The sequence below is a fragment of the Cebus imitator genome, unplaced genomic scaffold (assembly GCF_001604975.1).
Source record: "Cebus imitator isolate Cc_AM_T3 unplaced genomic scaffold, Cebus_imitator-1.0 Scaffold278, whole genome shotgun sequence".
NCBI classification, from domain to species: Eukaryota; Metazoa; Chordata; class Mammalia; order Primates; family Cebidae; genus Cebus; species Cebus imitator.
In genome coordinates, this window is record NW_016107593.1 from 659936 (window position 1) to 668884 (window position 8949).

Genomic DNA, 8949 nt, shown 5'->3' on the forward strand with positions numbered 1-8949 from the left:
CGGGTTCAAGCAATTCTCCTGCCTCAGCCTCCCGAGTAGCTGGGACTACAAGGCACGTGCCACCATGGCCAGCTAATTTTTGTATTTTTTAGTAGAGACAGGGTTTCACCATGCTAGCCAGGATGGTCTCGATCTCTTGACCTTGTGATTCACCCACCTCGGCCTCCCAAAGTGCTGGGATTACAGGCGTGAGCAACCACACCCAGCCTATATATTTCTAAAATAAGGTTAACCTTGCAATATTTTCAGGATGTAGCAGGGAAAAGCTAGAAGTGCAACAGGAGATTGCAGCCGTCTAGCCATAAGGCTATAGAATCTTGAGTGGGGTCGTGACAGAAGGAATGGAAAAAAAAAAAGATGTTTGCAAGATACTTTATGAAAGGGGAAAAAAAAAGCCCAAATGTAATCTGGAGGCTGTTTTGCATATGGGAGGTGAGCAACAGGGAAAGGAAGAGTCCAGAGACACCTGAGGTTTGATACTGGGTGACTGGGAGGTGTGGCCCCACCAATAACAGAGAGTAAACATGTAAGTGAAAATGGTTTAGGAGAAGATAATTAAGTTGAAAGGATTTTAAAGATTTTGTTTTTTAATTTTGATGTTAAAAGTAATACACACTTATTTTAGGAAACTTGGATAGTGCAGGAATTATGGATGAGAATTTTAGTATCTGATGATTTTGATATGTCTCATTCCTGGGATATTCCTGATGTCTAACTAATACTGAAGGAATAAATATAAAAAGCAGGTGGAGTGAAGTGAAGCCTGATTTCTATGTAAATTTTAAGAATGGTTTACCTTCTGTGTTGGGGAAAATATTTAATTTATAAAATATGTTCATTTAAAATGTATTAGCCCCTTACTCTGTTTCAGATATTGTGGAAGAAACAGATTTTAAAAGTGACACAGAAAAACCCAGAGGTGAAAATGTGTGGAACAAGTTTGACATGAATGATGATAAGGAGTTCAGATACCCAAGTGAAAAGCCCAATTGAAACATACAAAGCATGAGCTCCCGTGGTGGGAATAATTAACACAGTGAAGATGCTGACAGGTTTCTTGTATGTTTGAGGTTTAGACAATTGAAGATCTGCTGGGGTTTATCTCTATGGAACCTGGATTGTTCCAGTCTTAACCAAACTCTTTAGTTTCTTCTAGACTTCTTCTGTTTCCTTTGTTCTTGATATGTGTTTGCTCATCAGAACTATTGCTGCCTTATCAGCAAGAAAATTTATGTTGCATATTGGTAAGTCAAGACAATGTTCCAGATGGTGCACAGGACTAATGGGACTTTCTTTATCAAGCCCCATTAGCTTGCTCACAATAGTAGTGTAAATACTACTTGTCTGGCTCTTTCCTGTCCTGCAATTTTAAGATCTCCAACAGCCAGTTATTTCTTTTCTCTTTTCTTTACTTTCCTTTTCTTTTTTTCCCCTAAGAAGCAGCCTCACTCTGTTGCCAGGCTGGAGTGCAGTGGGGCGATCTCGGCTCACTGCAACCTCCACCTCCCGGGTCCAAGCGATTCTCTTGCCTCTGTCTCCTAAGTAGCTGGGACTACAGGGGTGTGCCACCATGCCTGGCTAATTTTTGTATTTTTAGCAGAGATGGGTTTTCACCGTGTTAGCCAGGATGGTCTTGATCTCTTGACCTCATGATCCACCTGCCTCAGCCTCCCAAAGTGCTGGAATTACAGGTTTGAGCCACCGTGCCAGCCAGCCAGTTATTTCTAGGGATCATCAGAGAGTATTTCATGTTGCTCATGAATAGAATCCTGTCAGCCACCACAAGGCATTTTCATTTTCCTCTTTTGACAATATATCCTGACCTGTTCTGCCAAAGTTGTTGGTGAAGTGGACACCTGCAATGAATGGTGCCTTGTTGCTTTTGATTCTGGTGCTGCTGCTTGCTAAGTAGCTCTTGGTTACCAGTATTTGCTCTTGGCCCCTGAACTTGTGCAGTGCTAACCGTAAAGGGTCCTGTAGTTACTGCCATGTGCTAAAACACTGACACTGCTGAGGCTGTTTTATGTCCAGTGCCCTTGATGTGATGGTGCCATGCTATGCTGACAGATGAAGTGAGGGGACATCATTCTCCTAGCTTTTGTCACACCCTCTTGGTTCCAGGGCAGTGCTACCGTCTGCTTCCATGATAACCCTGAAAATAAATTATTCTGTTTGAGCAGCTCTCAACTTTCTAAAATTCTAACAGAAGACCAGAGCTCCTTGGTCCAGAGGACCATCTCAATGAAAGATACGTGCTGTGCTCAAAATTATCCCTTGGCGTCTAGAACATTGTCATCAAGTGGATGGGCATGAAGGCTTCCACTTGAGCTCTTACCCAAGGGTTCTCCATTTCTCTGCTCTCTCATATCTCATACCTCTGCAGAGCCTACCCAACTGACCGAAAGACATACCCAGATGTGTCTTTTTTCCTAGCATAACATGACAGTCAGGATGGAATCCATACTTTTCTGCTAGTTCAGTGATGATGTTCCTCTAGTTGCAGCAAATTTCTATTGAGGAAACCGGAGTAGCAAGCTCGAAGTGCTGATCCCGTCTTTCCACCAGAGGGCAGATCGGGCATATCTTTTGAAACATACACAGGTTCTGTTTTACAATAAAAACCACGTTAGTAAAAAATGTAACCTAAAAATTACATTCCTGTATCTTTCTCTGCATATCTTTAATATTTATGAGTATCTAGAGTATATTAATATATATAATATTGATATCTATCCTAAGTGAATGTATATTCTTATACTGGTTTTATGGACACAGAAAGGGTATTTAGCAATAGAAATTGTTTTTATACCCTGGTTTTCCTTTAAAATAGGCGTCATACAAAAAAGAGATTTTAAGAAGAAATAAATGTGGAATTAATTGGCATAGCATGCCATTTTGTAAGAATTTTTGCTCTTACGTCCTTCTTTTGCCTGATATATCTTTGAAACAATAATTCTGATATCCTAATTTTTTCCACTTGAAGATTTTTTTTTTTCAGCTTGTAGAATAGCTATCTGCAGTTTCTAAGTAGCAATATTTTGATTTTGAATATCCTTTCTGTCAATTTACTTCTGCTGATTGGAGATTAAATCGTTTTGAGTACCATGACTGATTTGTGGTTTTAAGGAGTTCTCGAAATCATGTGAAAATGGAAGCTTTATAAGGGCAATATGAGGTATATCTTCTTATGGATTACTCTTTGACTATTGAGAAAACCGAGGTACAGAAATTATTCTGAGGCTCAAAGAGAGGGAAGTTCTTTATGTGTCTGTTTTTGGGCTGTGGCTTTTAAAAAATTGGTGCAATGGCTTATCCACAATTTTTCAGTTAAACACGTATTTCTAAAAATATAGAACTGTAGTCTCATAGTTAGTTTCAAAGTTGATACAGTGCTTAAGCCCAAAGGTATTCTGGGGCCTATGCATTCCTTTTGCCTTAGTTCAAAGGAAAAGCATAGCATATCCAGCACCTCACTACTGTTCCAGAAACATCTCAAGAGAGGAAGAAGCCAGAGTAAAAGGCATGGCGTTAATTTTTTTGAAAGAGTGAGCATAGGAGGCTCAGACAAATGATATTATGTGAGATTAAAGCTAAACTTTTGACCATTCCCCAGTCAGCCTGCTTTTTCACTGCTGTTGTGAAATAGGAAGACTCTGCTGGAAATGATAAGGTAGCCGACTCTCTACTCTAAACAGAGCGCCCCCTCCTATGGAAGTGAGGATGGAGATAGGAAGGTGATAGGAGAAAACAGGAGGAAACAAAAAACATTTTCTCAGTGAGTCCCCCTTTTTTTCTGTTTGTTTCATCACTGATATGGTTTGGAAACTATGCTTAAATATATTTTGTCTGGATATTCAAATTTCTGATAAACTGCACAGTACAACACATGCTTCTTGCCATTTATTTCATCAGCTTAGCTTAGATCTTTGCTGCTTAAAGCGTTGTGCATGGACCGGCTGCATTGGCGTCAGCACCCAGGAACTTGTTAGAAATGCAAAACCTCATGTCTTACTCCAGACCTCCTGAATTAGAATCTGCATTTTAACAAAATCCAGGTGCTTTACATATGAGTTAAAGTTTGAAAAGTGCTGGCTTGGATAACACTTTCTGTTTTTTAACTGAGGTTTCCTGGAGCAGAGACTGCCCTCCTATTCTGAGGATTTTCTGGGAAGCTGGTCTGTTTGGTGCCAGTGATCCAGAACTAGAGCAACTGACCTCATGAACCTAATGAGTAGACTGCACAGAAAGATAAAGTTCTACATACTCTTCAATATTACGTATTTTTTAAAACATAAATAGATGCAGTTTGTCTTTCATTAAGCAAACTTGACAAAACTCCAACTTACAAAACATAAAATAGGGAAGTGATTATTCACGTTGTAAGAGAACCTCTGCTTTACAGATAAATTTTCCAAATTATTTTTAAAAATTGCCTCGGGGTATATGTGGAATAGAATTTGACTCAAATATTACTTCACAGTCCAGTTTTTAAGATGGCACATAACACATAAATTGAGACGTGATTGTATAGATAGTAGTTTTGTGCACATTCGTTATTAATCAATTTCTGAAAGAGATCTTAACCAGCCTTTTCATTTCTTTTTCCCATTTCATCCTAATTTCTCTAAGTCTACACTCTGGAATCACTTCTTTTTATTCATCTACCAACCTATATAACTCTATTGCTTCAACCCTTATGAAGCCAAAGACCTCAATGAAATTGAATTATCAGAGGAGATGCCTGAAGATGAATTCAAGAAAAATGACCCCTCAGCCTGATGAATAGTAATAGTGGTATTAACACTTGATTTGAGCTTGTAATGTCCTCTCTGGCAGTAAAACCCTCCCTAGGAAAAGCAGATAGATTCCAGCAGAACACTGAGCAACAGCACAAATATATTTCTTGGGCCCCAAAATATTATCTGTAACTGGTAAACCACATTGAAATAGCTGCTCTGATCACCAACTCTTCTGGATTCGCATGGGTCTTGTTCATATCTCTAACATGGTATTTATATTTCTATAGTGCCATCTGTGTTTTTGACCATTTCTTCTAGAGAATTTGGAAGTCAAGGACTTTGTTTTTCTCATTGTTATGCATCCAGTGTCTAGCATCTAATAGTATTTCACACAAGCTTGTTGGATGAAAGTCTTTGCAATCTACTGCACAATTACTGATACTTTTAGAAAGGAGCAAGAATTTGACCTCTGAGCAAGGCAGCTACAAAAACCTGGTGAAACACTGATTTGTTATCTCTTCCCACAGAGGCAGGAGTAATGCAGTTCATCTAAAATATCAGATAATAAAAATTAGTATTTGGCTTAGAAATTGTAGCTATATTTGAATAACTATGAAACACTAAAGTCGAAGAAGAAAACTATGGCTGCTTCACTGAAAAGCTTTGACTAACCAGTTACATCTCAAACTGTCGTTTATCTCAGAGGCTAGCTATGCTTGTTCAGAGTCACTTCTCAGGTCAATACAAAGAACTCAGCTCTGCTGGAAACCTTGCTTGTTCACACAGGCATATAAGGTTTTTAAAAATAGGCCTTCTTTTCTAGGCTTTACTTAGAAAGAATCACATCTTTGTCATCTAAGTAAATGCAAAGAGTCCTCCCATACAGATTAAAAATCCTGCCAAGGTAATATATTAGGAGGTGGGTGATTTTCTGGAGTAACATTCTTTATGCAGTTGGAGCTGTTCCCTGCTGGCACTAGGTTCCTAATTGCTGTAGTCATTTGGGCCCCCTGTGTTCAGATATCTGTCCCCCATGCTATCTGGAGTTAGCCCTTACTGCAGAAATTTGTGAAGATATATTAGTTCATAATGATTGAACTTATACTTTGGAGTGAAAGTCACACAAGTTTTCTACGCACTTAAATACACACAACAAATCAAAAGCAGGGTTCTGGTAGAAAGTTCCTCAGTAAGAAAATGATGAGTGAATGCAAAGGGAAGAGGCCCTATTCTTGTCTGCTCTGGGCATCTCTTTTTCCATTATATAAAATATGATTACTCTTTGAAGAATTTCTTGTATTTTTTCCCCTTATACTCGTATATCCAGAGATTTCAGTTGCTTCCATCATGAAACCCAGTGGCAGAAAAACAAAAGAATATCTTTTACTTATACTGTATGCCTAATGAAGCTTATTACCCCCAGAAGGCTCTGAAAACTGTTATTATTATTATCTCAAGAATGGGATGCCAGCTGTTTGTTCTGATAGCTTTTTGATTCTCAATCCAATTGCTTTCAGGGCTTTGGCCATTTTCCCTTGTATTTTCCATGATCTAACCTTAACTTTCCCTACTATTGACAGTAGAAGTCACTTTCTGATCAGTGTTAGAACTAAAAATAGATATTCTGTTTGATAGACATATGGGCACCAGGTGCTTTTCATGCACCACTATTAAATACATCTCTCCCGTCTTGCAACAGTCTAGTAGTGGTTCTCTTTAAAAAATTCCATACCCTATATCTCATGGGGTTTTGGAAGGGCAGATACAGAATAAGATAAAATATCATCAGGTTAAATCTTTGAGGATAATTGAGTTGGCATAGGCAATGGTCCAGGGGCACAGATTTCTCATGAAAGGAAGAGAATAGAAAGTCAAGGCTGTCTCATTAGTGATGCTTGGAATTACATGACAAGAAATCCTCCCTCTTCTTCCACCTTGGGAAGTGGCTTACACTTGGAGATGTGAAACTTGTTTGGAACATTAACTTTACTCAAGTTTAAACATTTTTTTTAATTAAAAACATTTTTTAGAGATAGAGTTTTGCTACATTGCCCAGGCTGGTCTCAAACTCCTAGGCTCACGTAGTCCTCCTGACTTAGCCTCCCAAGCAGCTGGGGTTACGATGTGTGCCGAGTTTTTTTTTTTTTTTTTATTTACGAACGAATTTACTGTCACATTTAATTGAGCATTTCANCTCCTGACTTAGCCTCCCAAGCAGCTGGGGTTACTTTTTTTTTTTTTTTTTTAAATACGAATTTACTGTCACATTTAATTGAGCATTTCAGAAGTGAAACTAAAAATACCATTGACTGATTCGTTGCAATGTCAGTCTCCTTTGTGCTTGGATGACACATGGATAGTGTATGAGAATATGTGCTTTAGTTTAACACCAGGAAGGGAAGGAGGAGCTTTTGAGACAAGTGCCTCAGTCCTTGGTATTTTGTCTCTGGAGCTTTGCAAGCTGCCTGGTTTCTTGGATACCTGCATAATGTAGTACATCTAGGGACATTCTTTGTGGCTGTTGGAAGTGTGTCCAAAATGTTATGAAATATAGCTCAAGCAGTTGACAAGTAATAAAAACAGTTGATCTCTTATCTTTTATGTGCTGTTTTAATGTTCTAAGCACTCTCTTGAAGGAGATAGGAAGAAAAGCTATTGATTTTTGCTCTGTTTGGGGTGGGGTAGGCTTTAGTTGTATTGACAGATGCATGTCGCCAGGGAGTTTGTGGGAGGAAAAAATACATCCTTCCTTGGGTCAGACAGGCATTTTCTCCAGAGGGTTCCAACTAAGAGTGAGCATGGAAGGATTTCTCAGGTTTGTGTTTTACAATACAAAGGAATACCACCACTTAGCTGAGAATGCTGGTTGTTATGATTTGTTTTACTTAAAGGATTTAGAGTTTTTGGGATTATCCAGTAACTTTCTATCATCAATCCCAATTATCTAAAGATTAGAACGTCTTGCCATAGGCTGGAGTAATAGGGGAAAGCTGTCTAATAATGCTCCTTGACATCTACCAGCCAGTCTAAAATTATTGGATTATAATTGTTGGTCTAATGTTCAAATTGTTTCCAGTCCAGAAGCTGGGTGGAGGGCATGTACTTCTCAGACACATTTATAAGAGAAAAAAAATCAGGCAGTTAGGCCGTCCCGCGGTTCTGACTCTTGCTTCAACACTGTTTGGACGGAACAGATCCTGGGGACTTTTTCTTCCAGCCTCTGACCGCCCTCCAGTTTCCTCTCCACTTGCAACCTCCAGGACCATCTTCTCGGCCATCTCCTGCTTCTGGGAACCTGCTGACACAGTTTTTGTGCTTAGCTCCTTTTTGCCGACCAACCATGAGCGCCCACGTTCATCAGAATTCTTCCACCGACGTGGAGGCAGCAGTGAACCGCCTGGTCTATGTGTACCTGCAGGCCTCCCACGCCTACCTCTCTCTGGCCTACTGTTTCGACCGTGATGATGTGGCTCTGGAAGGCGTGAGCCACTTATTCCGCAAACTGGCCGAGGAGAAGCGCGAGGCCTGAAGATGCAAAACCAGCGGGGCGGCCAAGCCCTCTTTCAGGGCATCAGGAAGCCGGCTCAAGATGAGTGGGGTAAAACCCTGAACGCCATGGAAGCCGCCATGGCCCTGGAGAAAAATCTGAACCAGGCTCTTTTGGATCTTCATGCCCTGGGTTCTGCCCGCACGGACCCCCATCTCTGTGACTTCCTGGAGAGTTCCTAGATGAGGAAGTGAAAATCATCAAGAAGATGGATGACCACCTGACCAACCTCCGCAGGCTGGCCGGCCCGCAGGCTGGGCTGGGCGAGTATCTCTTTGAAAGGCTCACTTTCAAGCACGACCAGGAGCCTACTGAGCCCAGCGACTTCTGAAGCGCCCTTGCAAAATAACAGGGCTTCTGCTAAGCCTCTCCCTCCAGCCACTAGGCAGCTTTCTAACTACCCTAACAAATCTTGGACCAAATGGAAATAAAGCTATTTGAAGAAAAAAAAAATCAAACTATAGCATATTGAAGGAAATATACAGCCAGATTTGACCCAAGAAAAAGTAGACGGGGAGACAAAGTTCAACTTCAGCAACTCAGGTATTCTCAATGGATATTAATTTTTCTTTTCTGTACTCCCCAGCTGAGGCAGGAATGCATAATTGTTTTCTTTTTACCTTAACAATAAGATTTGAATACTTTTCATGACCATCAATATAC

At 40.1% G+C, this 8949-nt stretch overlaps 1 pseudogene across 1 annotated transcript; it reads left to right on the forward strand.

The window, feature by feature from the left end:
- The first annotated feature begins 7868 nt into the window (after positions 1 to 7868).
- Positions 7869 to 8739, forward strand: LOC108284409 (annotated as a pseudogene). Its single transcript, XR_001817202.2, has one exon. The product of XR_001817202.2 is annotated as a ferritin light chain-like (transcript).
- The last annotated feature ends 210 nt before the right edge of the window (positions 8740 to 8949 follow it).